Source organism: Castor canadensis, chromosome 12 (genome assembly GCF_047511655.1).
Source record: "Castor canadensis chromosome 12, mCasCan1.hap1v2, whole genome shotgun sequence".
In the NCBI taxonomy this organism is placed as follows: domain Eukaryota; kingdom Metazoa; phylum Chordata; class Mammalia; order Rodentia; family Castoridae; genus Castor; species Castor canadensis.
In genome coordinates this window covers 90,754,782-90,771,529 of record NC_133397.1, presented here as the reverse complement: position 1 = coordinate 90,771,529, position 16,748 = coordinate 90,754,782, and the positions used below count along the sequence as shown (strand labels likewise).

Below are 16,748 nucleotides of genomic sequence, written 5' to 3'. Positions count from 1 at the left end.
AACCAGTTTTGAATTTAACTATCTCAATAAAAAACTTTTTGGAAGCTTTAACAAAGACTGAAATTTCCTAATCTGTTTTTGTATTTTGCTAAGATTCCAATATTGCAATATAATACCTAAAATTTACCAAAAACTTTGAATGAGTTACAACAGGAAATGTAAAGATTTATACATTGATGGGTTTTAAGATGTTCTTAAAGTGTGAAAATTCTTGCTTATCTAGTTAGCTGGGTGAATTTCCTGATGGAAAACATGTGCTGGTATCTTCATTGTCCACTAGCTGAGATCCATACTTTTTAAGAGTCTTTCTGTAGTCAATGCCTAGAAATTTAAATTACTATTTTGAGTTTCAAAATGTGGTTACTTTGTCCTACTCCCACTTCTTAAAAGCACTATGAAAAATCCTAGCAGAATCACAAAGTAATAAGCCTATATCTTCTTAAATCAAGTTATAAACTAGAGATCCAGCAGCCAAAAGAAGTAACTTTTATTTCTCTTATAACTCTGTATAGACCTTTGTTAAGATTTTCATTGATTTAAATTACTATAATAACCCAATACTTCAGGTAGTCTGGTTTTGAAAGGAAGCGTTTTACATAATGTACATCAATTACTTGTAAAGACATTTCTGTGTGAAGATCAGAGACAATCTATAACTTTCAAATGCAGATTTTATAATGTCCATCTCAACTTGGAGAAGGAATGGTGTAGGATTTCAGTAGGAAAAAGACCACATAATAATAGGTATCGTTTTTAAAGCAGTGGCTTTATGTCTGGCATTGTGATTGTCACTTTATAAATACCATACTTCTTTAATTTTAAGATACTGTGAATTGAAATATGCAACCTTTTTTTCTAGGTGAAAAAAGAAACATTATTACCTTAAATAAAAACCTCAATCTCAAGAAATATCCAGCTTTTAAAAATCATTATACATGGGAGGAAAAAAAGAGTTTCTCAGACTTGAGGAAATAGATTATCATCTCAAGTCAATACAACACAGTGTGTACAAGTCTCAGGTTGGGCATAACCTGACCAAAGTCACACACCTTGAGCTGGGCATTTGGAGGCCCACAACACAATGCTCTTTTGAATCATCATGTTGTCTTTTTCCTAAGCCTTAATTCTTGAAATTCTCAGCAGCAACTGGCTAATTTGAATCCAACAACACCCCAAATACAGTTAAGTCTAGTGAATGAATATGTTTTAAGTAAAAATGAATATGTTTTGTTTTTAAGTAAAAAACAAAAAATACGTAATTCACTCCATTGATAATTTTCTAATTTTTTAAAACCCAATTCATATATTTAGTAATTTTGAGCCAAGCATTTAAGGCTTGGTTGAATCTGAAGATAATGTTAACACTTTGTCAAGCATTTGAATTGCTTCCAGCATATTGTAGTATAATCCTCTGTCCACAAACATCCCTTCATTATTGCCTAATTACATGCAAATTTCATAAAATGAATGAGTTTTAAGGACTTGTCAATCTGTCATCCTAGGAACCACTGAAACATTTTGACTGCTAGATAAATAATCAGCAATAATCACACTATGCAAATTTGATATTTTCTGTACAATTATCTGAAACCATAAATAACCGGACACAAAGACATTTGGCATTCTCTCTGTGAGACTTGACCTACAGGGCTTTTTTCTCCTTTTTTCCTTTTCTAACAATTTTTTTTCTAATTCCAACTGTGCAAATGTACTCAGTGGAAAAATTAGGAGTATGTAAATGCAAGGAGAATTTTGTTTATTTTTGTCTGGAGTGTATTTCCCCTTGGCAAACATTTCCTGTTTCTACTTTAATTTTTGCTTTTTGTAATTTTCACCTCCTTTCTCATGGACTTTATTCCTTTCTCATTACTGAAGAGAATATTGGTGGGGAGCAAACAGTATAAGTTTATTTGTTATGTTTAAATTTATTTTCTCTTTATTCTGCATCTTATTTAATTTTTCCTGTATAATTTATTTCTGGAATGTCTAGTACATATCAGTCACTTGAGAGCATCCAATACTGAAAGACTAATTATCTATAGCCAACCTCAGAAACATATCAAGTTTATTCTATTGGATTCAACAAGCTGACAACTAAAAATGTTTGCCCCTCTGTGGTTGGTGCCTGTGTCTCTGTAACACTCTTAGGATCATCTGGTTGTCTGCACTTCTTTTTCATGAAAGCAGACTGAAGAGTTCTAAGCCATAGCAATTAAGCTCTTTAATACTATTTATTTCAAAGCCCCCCCCAAACTGAACCAGCACTGGTTGCTGAATGCCCTCGTGGATGGCTTTGCTTTCTCAATATCTATGACCAGTAACGCTCAGGCATTCCACAAGTTTTTCCAGAGTTTAAAGTTCAGACAACCTCAAACAGTCATTTAATGGATATTTTGATTGATTGTTTGATTGAGTATAGGAAGAGAGACTTGTTGGTTATCACCAGCAATGTGAAGATAAGACAAGAGACCTCACTTCTATTTGTTTATGGTTGAGCTCATTAACAGAAATAAATCCAGCAAGCCACTTAAAAAAACTAAAGAAGAATCATCTGATATGAATGTAAGGTATTAATTTTTTATAATTTTAAGATACATAGCTAAATAAGGCACTTTGGTTGATTTTTCTTAGAAGGATAATGAAAGAGTGCCATTTAGGAACTTGAAATTTAAAAATGATTAATAAAGTGCTTTGCACCACATCCACTTATTTTCTTCTGTAAGTCAGGCCATCAATCAATAGAAAGCCAGCCTGACTCATTGATGGTATAATTATTTCTAATTCACTGCTAAATGTGAAAGCATGTATTGTGTTTCCCTGCTCCTAAAATAAGGCAATTCACTAAGTAATTTCCAATGCTAAAGACAGAGAAGAAGGAGGGTACACTATGCCCTGAAATAAAATATTTGCCAGCAACTTGGCCAGGAAAACCTTGCAGTTCCCTTGAGATGTAGTTGACAAGTTCAAAACTAGCTCATGGAAACCCTCTTCCTAGAGGGCCCTTTCTGGAAGTGTCTTTTCATTCCACTTTTCGGTATTCCAATAGCAGCACCCAACGCAGGCCCATTGCAATGTGCATTTGCAAATCACTTCAACAGTTGAGAAATCATCTCAACTGATAAAAGGAGATGAAATATATTTCATGAAATACATCTTTACAAAGTATAGAAAGCTCTCCATATGGGTGAGGTAGAAAAATGAATGTGGTTACGGTCATGAGTACTATTTAATACTGAAAGACTGAATTTGGCGATAGCTATGGAGGTAACTTGTCATTACACTGGGTGTGCTCAGTGAAGAATAATTATGGTTTGAATCTTGCAATATTTTACCATGCAGGTTAATGTTAAAAATGTTATTGTATGAGTATAATAGTTTTCTTGTTTCTTTATATAATGCATGTTTGCACAAACTACAGTGTTGATTCCACATACACTATTAGGTAATAGTTTTAAAAACCACTATAGTATTGTGTTTTGGCTTAACTTTGAAATTTAGAACATGTACTTTTGTAAGCCTGTTTGAGATCTGTGAGGAAGTGTGCGTGCTCCTCTTATTATACAGATTCTTCCTGTAGGCTTTAGGCTTATTACTAGGAAATATGGAATGGTACTCCATAACTTGATTGTGTGGAGCTCTGGCCAAAGCTATACATTAATAACTTAGGTATGCCATGCATGTGTGTGTGTGTGACCACTTGCTTTCATTCTAGGTATGAATTAAAATTTAAATGATTCAGAATCCATTTCAGTGAGTCACTTATCTATACAAATTAGCACACATCTAGATATTTTATATTTACTATTTATACATATTCTGTATTTATGTATATATTTTATATATGTAAACCAGGTCCCTAATTTGGAATTTTGTATCTATAGGTCAAGTTATTGATACATAGGCTATAATTGGAGGCAAAGTTTTAGGAAGTGTCAATCAGCCCTGCACATGTAGACAGGGTAGTTTACAGACTGCAATCTACAACTGACTGGAAAAAGTAATGTGTTTTTTTGTTTATGCTATTTAATGCACACTGTTCTCTTGCTTAAGGGATGGTAATATTAATCACATTATTTTGGGAGGAAAGCCTTCCATTTTATTTTCAGATCCTGTTCTTGAGCATATGGATTGATTTCCTAAAATAACTACTGCCACTTCAGTCACTGCAAAAAAACTGTATTCCAAGGATCCCTTTGGAATTTCTGAATTCAAACAACGTGCTAGAATTGGTAGGTAGATTGAAAGCAGGTTCTGGAAGTGGCAGAGGACCCAGCTGGCTATACTCTTCTTCAGAGCACTGCTAGGACGTTGTTAACTACTCATGGAAGAAATTGTTCCAAGTTGGGATACTGGAATAAGCAAAGCGAAAATTTTAACTCATCAGCCTGTAGGTTTTGGGACCTGTTATAGCACCATCGTTATTAAATGTGAGTTAGATTTAAAAATAACCTCTTATTTGAAATAAGATGTAAAAAGGTAACTTTTCTCCTTTTGTTTATCTATGTTACCACTTTATCTTCATGTTTGATTTTATCAATTATATTTAACTTGTGTTTAACTTATTTGCAATAGAATTTGACTTACCTCCCTATATTTCTTTCCAAAGAAATAGAAATAATTATGCTACAGATTCTAAAATGTGCCACTAACTATAGTTTCATTTTGTCTTTGCAGAGCATCACAACAAGTTCTTATATCCCCCTGTGCAATGGAACATGCAGAAAGTGTAAAGAACCGTGTAAGAACAGCTGTAAAGCAAAGACCATGTGGCACCTGCCACTGTAATTGCCATCAACATTTGTCTCATTGTCCAATTGTGATCCTTCCCATTCTCTTTTCCAATGGTATATGACTATGTTAATTTCATGTTCATTAACTTCTTGCTTTCATTAGTAGGTTTTTATTTTGCTTAAATATTGATGCATTAAATGGTGTAACTCTGTCTGCAGGTGCATTAAAAAAAAGTCAGTCAATGGCCCTTTTGATTCTGTGGAATCTAATCATTTCATTTGGCCATTATGCTGGACTTGAAGACAGAGACATCTCTGCTTGATGGATAACACCTTATCTCACTGAGAGATGGAACCTTCACCAAAGGCAATGATACCCTACCCTATACAAGGCTTTATGACTATTCAATAAAACAACATGAGAAAGCACTTAGCAAGCCACGAGTCTTGATAAAATTATGTTATGAGATTAGTGATAGAATTTAAGAGGGGTCTGTATCAGTATGAATCTGGAGACAAATAACCAGGATGATTGACATGTACACTGTAAAAAATTAAGTGAACATAGATATTTTCCAATATCTGAAAATGTATCGGAGCCGAAGGTGTTACTAATGTTGTAGATGGCAGAATCATCTGCTTCAAATATCCAAGATCCAGATAAGATTTCAGAATTTTGAGCAGTTACAACCACCCTAAATAAGAATGGAATGATGAAACCATGAGTTTTAAAATCAGCAAGATATTTGTATTTGTTCTTATTTCTTGTCCTTATGGGCTACATATATTTGGGCAGGTCTTGGGATGTCTCTAGACATGTGTACCTAATCTACTTAGGGGGGCTACATACCTCCTGTGTATTTTAAGAGTCAAATTAGACTATTTAGGGCACTTAGAATGACTAAGTTCATGGTGAGCTAAGATGGCCACTAGTAGGAAGCTTTGAAGATTAGAAGCCACATCTGTCCTGTCAACTGTTGTATCCTTGGTGTCATCACCTAGCACTTTCATGCTTTCTTTTTTTATAATACATAGTGAATAGAAAGGATGTGTTGAGTTGAGCTTAAAATTCATTGGATTAATTAGGTCTGACTAAAACATTCAAAAGGTATGAGCTTCATGCACTATATTCCATTTCGTTAGCTAACCCTAGCCACAGAATATCACTGCTACCCTCTGAACTACAGAGAGGCAGTTGGTACTCAGGAGCAGTGCTTCATGGGAGTCATTTGCAGAATTCACTGGATGCTGGAAGCACCAGAGGAGCTATTTCTATATCAATTCATCAGCATCTCTGAGAGAGGAACCCAAGCTTGAGGCTTTACACACTCTCCAGGCAATTTCAATGCACAACCAAAGCAGCAATCCAAGCTCTTGGGATTTACTGATGTCAGGCCCTGTTCCAGGTACTGGGTAGGAAGCCACAAAACTTCCTGCTTAAAGAGCTGTCAATTCCCTCAAACATTTTGGCCTGGAATATTCTACTAGTTTTGTCCATTAACACTCACCACACCCAGCATGCTGCTGCCTTTGCTACTTTAGGGACTGGGAGGCTTGAAGTGAGCATTCACATAAAAGGAAGGCTTGTGATCTAAATACAAATTAGAGTATATTTGCTAAATAACGACAATTTTAATGCATTCTGACCCAAGACACAGACAAAAGCACCCAACTTCTGAATATACAGCATCCAGGGGCCATGTAGGCAACTGGGCATGAAGTCATCTGAGGGATGCTGGAAAGTTCTTCTTGACTCCAGCATCTCTCCTCCAAAAATTGTACCATGGTTAAAAAATGGCAATGTTGATCATTATCCATCATTAAGGCCTTCATGGCCACACTAACCATTTCTAATTATGTGACTTTCATTCAAAAAATTATGTGACATTTCTTTTGAAGGAAGTCACAAATGAAACAAGAAACAAGAGAAAGCTTTATAAATTGTAGACAGAATGGAAGTGTTTTTCATTGTTGCTCATAGTTAGCTGGTCGTATTGACAATGGCTAGGACTGACAAGTGGGATATTAGTTGTGGGGATTTCAGGGAATGGGGTGGAAAGTTGGAAGCAGGTGGTTCTGAAGAGCTGTGGAGAAAAGCAGGGAGGAAGAGGTCCACATCCTCAAAGACAACAAGGCATGGAAATGACTGAGAACCATCAGCTTATGAGACATAACACTGTTTAAAGACTAGATTATTTTAGCAATAGATGCTTGTGCCATAAAATGTTAAAAACATCCAAAATTAAGTATAATTCCTCTTAATCACTTATCTGACAACTATCCCTTCCCCAGGGATGGCCACTCTTATAAGTTTCTGGTAACACTTCATCCAATTTTAATATAACATCTCTACTTTCATTTTCTTTACTTGTGCTAGACATTTTGTTGCATATCTTCATATTTTGGAGGCTTTTAACTCATATTTGGGAGGAGTGGATGGTTTCGGTTCACTGTTTATGGACTATATAGTTGGGTTTTGATTTAAAGCCTGATGAAATTCTTTTTAATTTTCACATACTAGCTTAGCCCACTTGTATTTATTTACATGATAAATTTACTTTAATTCTATCAGCATATTTTGTTCCATGATTTCTACTTTTAATTTTAAAAACATTTCTTCCTATAGTCCATTGTGTTTGCATGAGGTTTCTCTTCAAAAATATGACAGTTTTGCATCTTGAGACTTTTTAGCAGTGGTAGGGAAGAAAATGTTTATGAACTGGCTTCAGAGAACAAAATCATGGTTTATATCTTTTTGCCAAATTTTTGTATTATTACTAGTACCATTGCTGCTTTATAGTTACTTTAAAATATATATGATTATTCATACTTTATATTTTATTCTCTAGACAGTATCTAGTGAGTATTGGCAAAATTAGTTTATTTCCATTTCATCACTCACTTAAAATACTTTTTGATGACTATATATGCTATAGGACATATCATTTAAAAAAGTGATATATAAGCACTCTTAGGGGAGACACTCTTAAATACTGCTAAATTGACACTCTGGTGGCATAATGATTAGTTCTTTTCTGATCATAAGTGAAGTCTCTGGAGAAACCAAGGTATGTGCGGAACAGTCTTTGGAGCCAGGTAGACTTGGGCTTTGCCATTTATGATCTACTTCTATTGGGAGAGCTAAACCATCTCTCTAAGTCTTAGATTTCTGATCTATAAAATGGGCACTAAACTTGCTACTCTACAAGGTTTTAATTTTAACACAAAACACTCAGTGTAGGCTGGGCAGATAGTGTGCTCTATAAATGTGAGAATGTGGTGGCTTAAGGCAGAAGGAACGAGCACAGTGTACTTTGTCCTTCACTACTGTGAGGCTAAGCCACATTTCCTCAAAATGTGCATGTTGACTTCTTATCTCAGAATGTGACTGCCTTTGGGGACAAGGTCTTTAGAGAGGGATTTACAGTAAAAGAGGTCATTGAAGTGAACTCTAATCTAATAGGACTGGTATCATAAGTAGAGGAATTGAGGACGTCTACCTGACACACATGGAGGGAAGAACATGTGAGGACACAGGGATAGGGTGGCCATCTATAAGCCAGGGAGAGAGGCCTTGGAAGAAACCAGCCGTATTGATGCCTTCATTATAGACTTCTGGTCTCAAGATGGTGAGACAGTGAATTTATTTTGTGTAAATCTTCTGGTTTGGGGTACTTCCTTCCTACATCACGGGTAGACAAATACAATCATTTTGCCACTCGTGAATTTATTTATTCTGTTCTGTTTGTTAAAGTATACCTAGGAACTATATTACTATGATTTCATGTATATTTCAGGTAGATGCTACTTTGGTCACACCAAGAATGTTCACATTTAGCTTAGTGAGTGGCCATACACGTAATGTGGAGAAGGCGGACAATCAGGCACTCAGTCAGGGCCCTGCTGAGGTAAGTGCAATGATCACAGGTCTCTGACACCACTGTGAATATGTATACTACATATTCACAAATTAAAGCAGCAGGGCTGAAGGTCATCTTTGTTCCTGAAGAAAGTCTATAGCTGTCTTAATGGAATGGTCAATAACAGAGGAAAAAGCGCAATGCATTATTTCCATTGAGGCTTTATTATGTGAGGATTATACAGGAATTACTTTTTGTTTCTCCAGAATAGAGCTCCATGGAGTCTTCACTACTAATGGAAAATACATAATTATAGTCAAGTGAAGATTATTCTTAAGACAAAATATTCTGTGTATTAGAAATTATCCCTACTTAGTGTTCTCTTTATTGACTTGTAAGTAACAAATCATCCCAAGACTCAGTGTCTTAAAACACACCCACCACTTTACTTATGGGAACCTCTCATCTCTGCTCCTGTAGGACTCAGCTGGGAGCTCCAGGGCAGTTGGAGGATAAGTCTAAGATTCACTGTTCCTGCAGGTTCTCAGCTGACACCTCAGCTCTGCTAAGCTGGAAGACCTGCAATTGGCTTTCCCAGCGGGCAGCTAGGCTTCATCACAGCATGGTGGCTGAGTTTCAAAGAACACAGGTCCCAAGAGAGAGATCTGGTGAGAAGTAAAATTGTCTTTTCAAAAACTAACTTCTGAAGTCATGCCACATCTCTTCTGCTGCATTCTCTGAATTAAAAATGAGTCAGGGAGGTTGGCCATATTCAAGAAGAGTCAAACTCTACATTTTAATAAAAAAAGTGTCAAAGAATTTCAGGAAATGCTTTTGGATCACTACTGACCTGTTGACAGTGGCTACGTGCCTTGAAGTGTTTTGCTATAGAATATGGAGGATGGTGCTTTTGGCAAATCTTGTTGCATTTACTGTGACCAAGTGTCCACACTTATCAAAGATAGGCTGATAATGTAGGCATATGTTCAGTTTAAGACCAATGAATAGGGTGTCTGTTGTTCTGAGAGAAGCATCAGGATCATGTGAAAATGACCTTTGTGTCAATAGCTGCATGTTCTAATCCCATGGCTTCAATGCCTCTGTGGCAGTGTTTTGCTTGTGTTCTCTGAGGCCAACAGAATTTTTCACTTTCCTGGGACTTTTGATAGAAATGGTTACCCTGAGGAAAGAAATTTTTCACCTTGATAACTTGTACTGATTTTCTCAGAAGTCAATAGCAGAAATGCTAAATTAATGTCTTAGATTCTACCTAAATCTCAGGGATGATTCAGGTCATGGTTTCATGTTTATATTTCTATTTTGTCTCATAATCTCAGAAACCCAAATATCTTGTGTGTGTCTTTTATTGGAACCAAATACCTGTTTGAGTATAATGTCAAATAAAAGTGCATACATACAATTACTCATCTATACACACACAAATGAACATTAGAATTGCTGTGTCAGATGCCTTTTGAAATAAGATGGTTAAGTTCTTAGGTGAGTGGGTAAGTAAATATGTAAGTAAAAAACACACCAAGTGTGTCAGAGAAGAATGTTTTTCATGTCTAAAGGTGAGCAGAGTCTATGGGACATAAGATAAAGTTAAATTGATAAATTTTAAATGTGCATTTGTCTGCTTGGTTTTCTCCTAGTGTTAATAAGTTTTGATACTTTTATGCCTTATTGCACTTTGAACATCCTCATCTTTGGGTAGATGGAGCAGGGCCAGTGAGCTATAAGGAGAAACTCTGCTGCATCTATCTCAGAAAGACCTTAGCCAAATTCTGCTTTCTCTCAGCTCCCTAACTTTCTGGAGGTTAGTGTGAGTCTCTGTTCACTTTTCTATGAAACAAGGAGTACATAAAATTAGTCACATGGAGGATGAATGAAGTAACATTTGTGCCATCTAGCCACAGGAGAACACTGTTCTTTTCCAGGTCTCTAATCTTAGTACCTCAAATAGAAGTGGGTTCTTAAAAGTTCTCTGTGGGCTGAACCTGGTGCTTCATACCTGTAATCCTAACTACTTAGGAGGTGGAGATCAGGAGGATCACAGTTTGAGGGCAACCCTGGGTCAAAACTAAGTGAGACCACATATCAAACTACAGGCCAGGAGTTGTGGCTCACATTTGCAATCCTAGCTATGTGGGAGGCATAGGTAAGAGTATCCCAGAATAAGGCCAACCTTAAGCAAAAATTCGAGACCATATCTGTTAAATAATTAAAGCAAAAGGATATGGGTGGGGATAGCTCAAGTGATAAAGTACTTTCCTAGCAAGTATGAGGTCCTAAGATAAAACCATGGTAACACACAGACACACACAAAGATACCAGTTGAGGGAATGGCTGATTGGATCAATTGTATGCAAAATAAATCTTAGTAGTATTAGTACAAAGAGAATACTTCTACTTTACCAAATTGCCAACAGATTTGCTTTTCTTTTCCCTTCTGTAGAGTTGAGTTAGAATCTGTCTAGATTCTGCTGATTACCATTGTTTAAGTCATGTTCCAAAGGATAAAGAACTTTACCACCCAACACACACAGCAAAACAAATTCTGTTCTCACATAATTCTTTTAAACTGGATTTATAATTTAATAAGACAATAAGGACATGTAAAGTGGCTACAGCCTCAGAACTCTTTTGCTTATTTCACCTTCTTTCTGAAAGAAATGCCTTCCTAGGTTATTAAAATACATCGTGCGCCGGTTTCTACCTGTACAAAAGACTCACGGAACCATAATGAGAGCGCACAGGGTCTGTTTTAAAGAGTAACCCGTGGTCAACGTCGGCGCATGCGCCGCAGAACACCCCATCCTCCCCACCCTGAGTTCTTTCACCTGCTATCCAGTCCCACATCACCTTCCCGAATGAGTACTTAAGTGTTTTTATTTTTCCAAAAATTGTCACAAATATCAAAACTCATAAACATCCTAAGTACAACTTCCAAACAAGTTCCTTCAAAGATATCTCTGCACCGTTTCCCGCCTGGGAAGCTAGGCATCCATCTTTGGACTGGAATTTCAGAAATGTTAGCACCATCAGTCACACATGAGCTCTCAATTCTACCTCAGTAGTGATGGCTGTTGACATTCAATGACATGAATTTGGTCAGTGTGGTCCCTGGATAAAGCATCTTCATATCTTTTGAAATGCTTATTCTATTTTTGACCTAAAACATGCAGCAAAACATCATTTCTCCTTTCCCTTTCTTCCACTCTCATCTAAACTCATACCCCTCTTGCTTTCTTCTTTGGCTCTCAGACTCCCTGGTGTTTTGTCCTTAAGCATTTACCCCAGGAAATCATGCTGCCACTATGTTTCTGAGTGAATTGTTTGTGCATATGTATTTAAGGTCAACTTTTTCTTTTTGCATGGACCATCCTGGATAAAGATGATTCAGAGGTAGGCTGACATTAGCTTTCATGAAGATAAAAAAAATCAGCTGGATAATGATGAAGACATTTCAAGGACATCTCTAGAATGCAAAAGCATTCTCTCTGGGTCGGTCAGTGTTTCAGATTACTTAATTACTGCACATTCATGCAGGTAGCGGCAATGAACACATGGAAAGACATTGGGAGGTCTCTTCTATTGTTTAACTTCACAGTGGAAATATTACACACAGCACAGGAGTTACACTCTGGCTTTTCTCAGAAGGATGAACATTTTAAAATGTATTTTGAATCGTGTGAAGTGTATATCTGGTTTATGATTGTATGTATTTTTTTTTATCAAATGTGGCTGAATTTCCAAAGTGGGATTTATATGTTTTGTTACTGTGTTGGGGGTACATTGTGGCACTTAACAAAGTTTTTACAATATATCATATATGTCATACTTGAATTCACCCCCTTCATCATTCTCCTTTATCCTCCCTCCATTCCTGGAACAGTTTGAAATTAACAGAGTTTAACATTTAGGCTCTTTGGAATAGTTCCATAGGGACAAGCCTTATGCTATGATTGTACAAGTCTATATTACACTCAGATAATGTAAGGGAAAATTTTATTGGTAAAAATCAAAATAATGGTTATGTAATCTCATTTCTTAATTGAAAAGAAAAATTCTAAAGGCAATAGGAAATTATGAAGGTGATGAAGAATTTTAGAATATGTTTTCAAACACTGAGTATAACAGCAGGAAGCTGTTTAGAAGCATCTTATTAATGTTTGATTTTCCCCATATGAATGAACCAAAGAAATTGCAATGCAGAAAATGTCCAGTTATCCAAGGGCACTGGCTCTGAAATAAATTCAGTTTGATGTCTAGTTTACATCTCTCTTCTTTAGCATTCTGGGAAGATTTATATAGATACTTCCTCTTATAGACTCCCCTTTCTTTGAGGACAATTATTTAAACACCACCCTTCCCCCCACATCCATCTGTTCTCCAGGACACATTGTCCCAACATATTTCATCTTTTATATTTTCCACATTGGCACTCACATTTTTCCTTTTTTCATAGACTTAAATAAATTGTTTTCTTCCCCAAATATGTAGGTCTCTCTATGAGAAATACTATAGATAGAGCAATATCTATGAACAATTATAGGCTACCAAAATTTGTGTGGAAGTTTCTGCTATGGAGTTAAAAGGGAAATAAACAACATGTCTAGTAGGAAAAGTTAGAGTTGACCCTGCCATTATAGATCAGTCCTCCAGCGTACTCTGCTCATCAGTGATGGTAAACACACTTAGACCTCAAAAACACATTTATTATAGCAGTGAAATATGGTATACAAACGTATTGCTCAATATGCATTTTTAATTTTGAGTTTGGGTTTAAAATGGATTTGAGGCACCAGTAAGAAAGATAATCTGCAAAATGACAACATGATGCTAACTTGGGAGATGTCTTGACACCCCCTGTGAGAACTACCGTGGGAAGTGAGCTTGCTGGGTGGGAAGCAAGGAGGAGTTGATCTTATAGAGAGCTGATGTCCCTGTGGAATGTTCAGGGAACAAGGAAGGATACCAGAGCATAGGACTGTGACACCCAGGGAGGGGTCTGAAGCTGGTGTTGTAGATTTGGGAGAAAAATTGAAAACATGAAGGGATGTTGTAGGGACAAAGACGGGTAGGAAAGCTAGAAGCATCCAGTGGGACAGATATCAAGGTGGTAGAGAAATTTAATTCAGGAATGATTGGTAGTATAAAATGCACAAGGAACAGCTTGTAGAATTAGGATTGAAATATTGAGTTAGACAATTAGAAGCTTCTTCGGGTATCCAGTGATATTGGAATAGTGTTATGAGCTGAGATGGTGGCTTACTAATTGAGACTTAAAAATGCATAAAGTTTCTGAGAGTTCAGAGAATTCCTATTTTCATTCTCAAAGTTGTACTTTCTGTTGTCCCAGAATATCAAATTTGTAATACAGATCATTGGTGTAGGAAATTTACTTAGGTCTCCATTCAAAATAACAGTCAAAACTTTTGTAAATGCCACAATGTAACCCCACCCAGCAAGCGATAAAGAAAAAAAGGGCATAGATACCAGAATGGTGAACCTAACCAAACCAAACCAAACCAAAACCAAAACACCCTAAAGTAACAGTCAAAGTTATGCTTCTCAAATGCCTGTCAAATTAATTAAATGAATCAGTGGCTATGTGACTACAAAAGCATGCTTCATACAGTGCTGCTGCTCGATTTTTTATAAGCATATGATGAGTGTACAAAGGGGTTTCATTATGGTATTTCTATACATGCCTATAAAGTGCTTTGATCAAACCCACCCCCTGGATTTTTCACTCAGATTGTAACTTCAGTGTCATCTCCTCCAAGGAGAAACTATGTACCTCCCCATTTAAAGTACATTATTGGATACCTCGTATTATATTATTCCACTTAAATTTTCTGTATAGCAACTACTACTATTATCTGAGTTTTCAAAATCTGTCTCCCTCCTCCATTAGGAAATATTCCCTTAGAGAAGAATTCTTGACTATATTGTTCCTTGTTGAGTTCCCAGTACCTTAAATGGTTTCTTGAATGTATTAGAGCACTGAAATATGGGACATCAGTAAATACATATTAAATGAATAAAATGATGAGTAAAGGGCTTCCAATCTGAAGTCTCCAGAATTACAGTCCAATTGGAGCTCAATAATACAGCAATCACAGTAAACTGAGTGGTTACAATGTGTCACAGTATTGTGCTACATACATATCAAATTCCCCCATCACAATCTATTGAGAAGAATTCTTTTGATCTTCCTAATATGTAATGTGTCTAGTCTGAGGCTTATAGTATTTAATACATAGTATTAAATATTTAGCTGAGAATAAAGAGGGATTAAATAAGAGGACTTGAATTTGAGCTGGGGTTGTCTGACACTATGGCATAAAACCACCATGCATCCAGCCACCCATTTTCTATTGAAATGTTGGCTCTTGGCTTGTGTCACAACTGCAAGGACAGTGACCAGAGGATGAACACATGAAGGCTTCCACATGAAGTGTGTTGTTCATGTACTACAATGATGAATTTACTTTCAATCTTTAGTTAATATTTGTTTCAAATGTGGTTTGGCCAAATACGTCTAAAAATGTATCCTCAAACCATTCAATAAAAATAATAATAGAAACACAGTAATGTGGCTTACAACAGTCCTTGCTCTAAACGGCTTTATTTATTAAACAGTTTACTCCTTGCAGCAACCATAAAAGATGTGGTTATGTCCATTTTTCAGATAGGAAACTACAATGTAAATTATTACCTAAGTCATATACCTTGGCAGAGATAAGGCCAGGATTGGAAAGCAAAGAGGCAGGGCTCCCAAGTAACTCAGGCCAACAGAACCAAACTCATGGTGGAGAATTTGATATTTCCCAAAATCTGGTTTAGACCATACATATGTAAAATTTTTTATTAAGTAAACCTGTATACCTATATTTAATTATTTCTTCAGGCTAGGTGAAATGTTTTTCATTTGGAAGTCCTTATCTGATTTAAAAATAAAACAAAAATTAAAAAATGGTTACTTATCTCAAAATGCTATATTTCAAAATCTCCAAACTTTATGAAGGTAAATAGTTTTGAATCTCTGACATTGGCTAATTGTATGTCTTGGTGTAGTTATTCTCTTCCAGATGGGACACATTCTCAGTTATGACTGAAGTGGTTGTCTTAACAGGAGATATAGGATTGTGTCACCTAAGCAAGATATTCCAAAGAATAGTCCTATGATGATGGGATGCCCTAAATCATATATGGTCATTAGGAACTTGAAATATGTCTTGTGCAATTGAGGATCTAATTCTTAATTAAATTTAATTTCAGTTATTTAAGTTCAAGTACCTACCTGTGTCTAGAGTACTTACTGTAGTAACAGTATAGAATTAGACTACATAAAGGCATATAAGATTGTGGTAATTATCTCACACAATTATAAGATATCAAAAATATTAGGAAAATGAACATTAAACATGTTATCCCATAGTATTCCACTATCATTATCATGATTTATGATAATCCTATAAACCAGTATTGGAGAGTTTAGTACAGGGAATGGCAGTAATTTTAAGTGAAAGAGAGTCTTGCCTGTTCTGTTGATCTGATCTAACCAACCCATATCTACAAATAAGTGACCAGCATGTGTAAATAAAGAGTGGTCTTATGCATCATAAACATGATGATGAAAATCATTTGTTCACCACTGAAAAAAAATGTAGTACCAAGAACAGAGGAACATTTCTTCTTGGCTGATAATCAAGAAGAAATTGGTTTCTGGTGAACATCTGTCCTCTGCAATGGTGCCTGTTGCAAAAGGCAGGAGAAGAACTTCTGAACATTAGTGAGATGGGTTGAGAGTTGAAATCTACACTTCAAAGCCAAAGAAAGCACCATGCTGTTACCAACTGCATTGTTTTTGATGATCAATTGAGGAACAGCGATTTCACCAGTGGGTAGAAGGTGCCACGTGCAACAGTCCTTGGAAGCTGCTAAGTTCTGCCATTTACATCTGTAGTTTGGCATTGCTTGGGTTTATCTTTTGTGTGTAATACATTGTAACACCCTATTTGGAATGTAAATATTATTTTGGCACATTGCCTTACACATACACCATATCTAAGTTTATTTTTTTAAAAAAATCCATTAAATATGGCAAATTTAGAGTACTTATATTTACTCCACAAGCAATGCTTAT

The 16,748-nt window shown here is 36.1% G+C and overlaps 1 long non-coding RNA gene across 8 annotated transcripts in view; it reads left to right on the top strand.

The window, feature by feature from the left end:
- The window catches only part of LOC141414888 (uncharacterized), a 110,624-nt gene extending 95,239 nt beyond the window's left edge, over nt 1–15,385 (top strand). For 7 of the 8 annotated variants that reach the window (XR_012439846.1, XR_012439850.1, XR_012439843.1 and 4 more), the window contains 2 exons: nt 4,675–4,844; nt 4,950–15,385. This is a non-coding gene — a long non-coding RNA (uncharacterized lncRNA). Of the gene's footprint in view, nt 1–4,087; nt 4,428–4,674; nt 4,845–4,949 lie in introns of all 8 variants that reach the window. The other variant, XR_012439848.1, reaches the window with a different exon arrangement.
- The last annotated feature ends 1,363 nt before the right edge of the window (nt 15,386–16,748 follow it).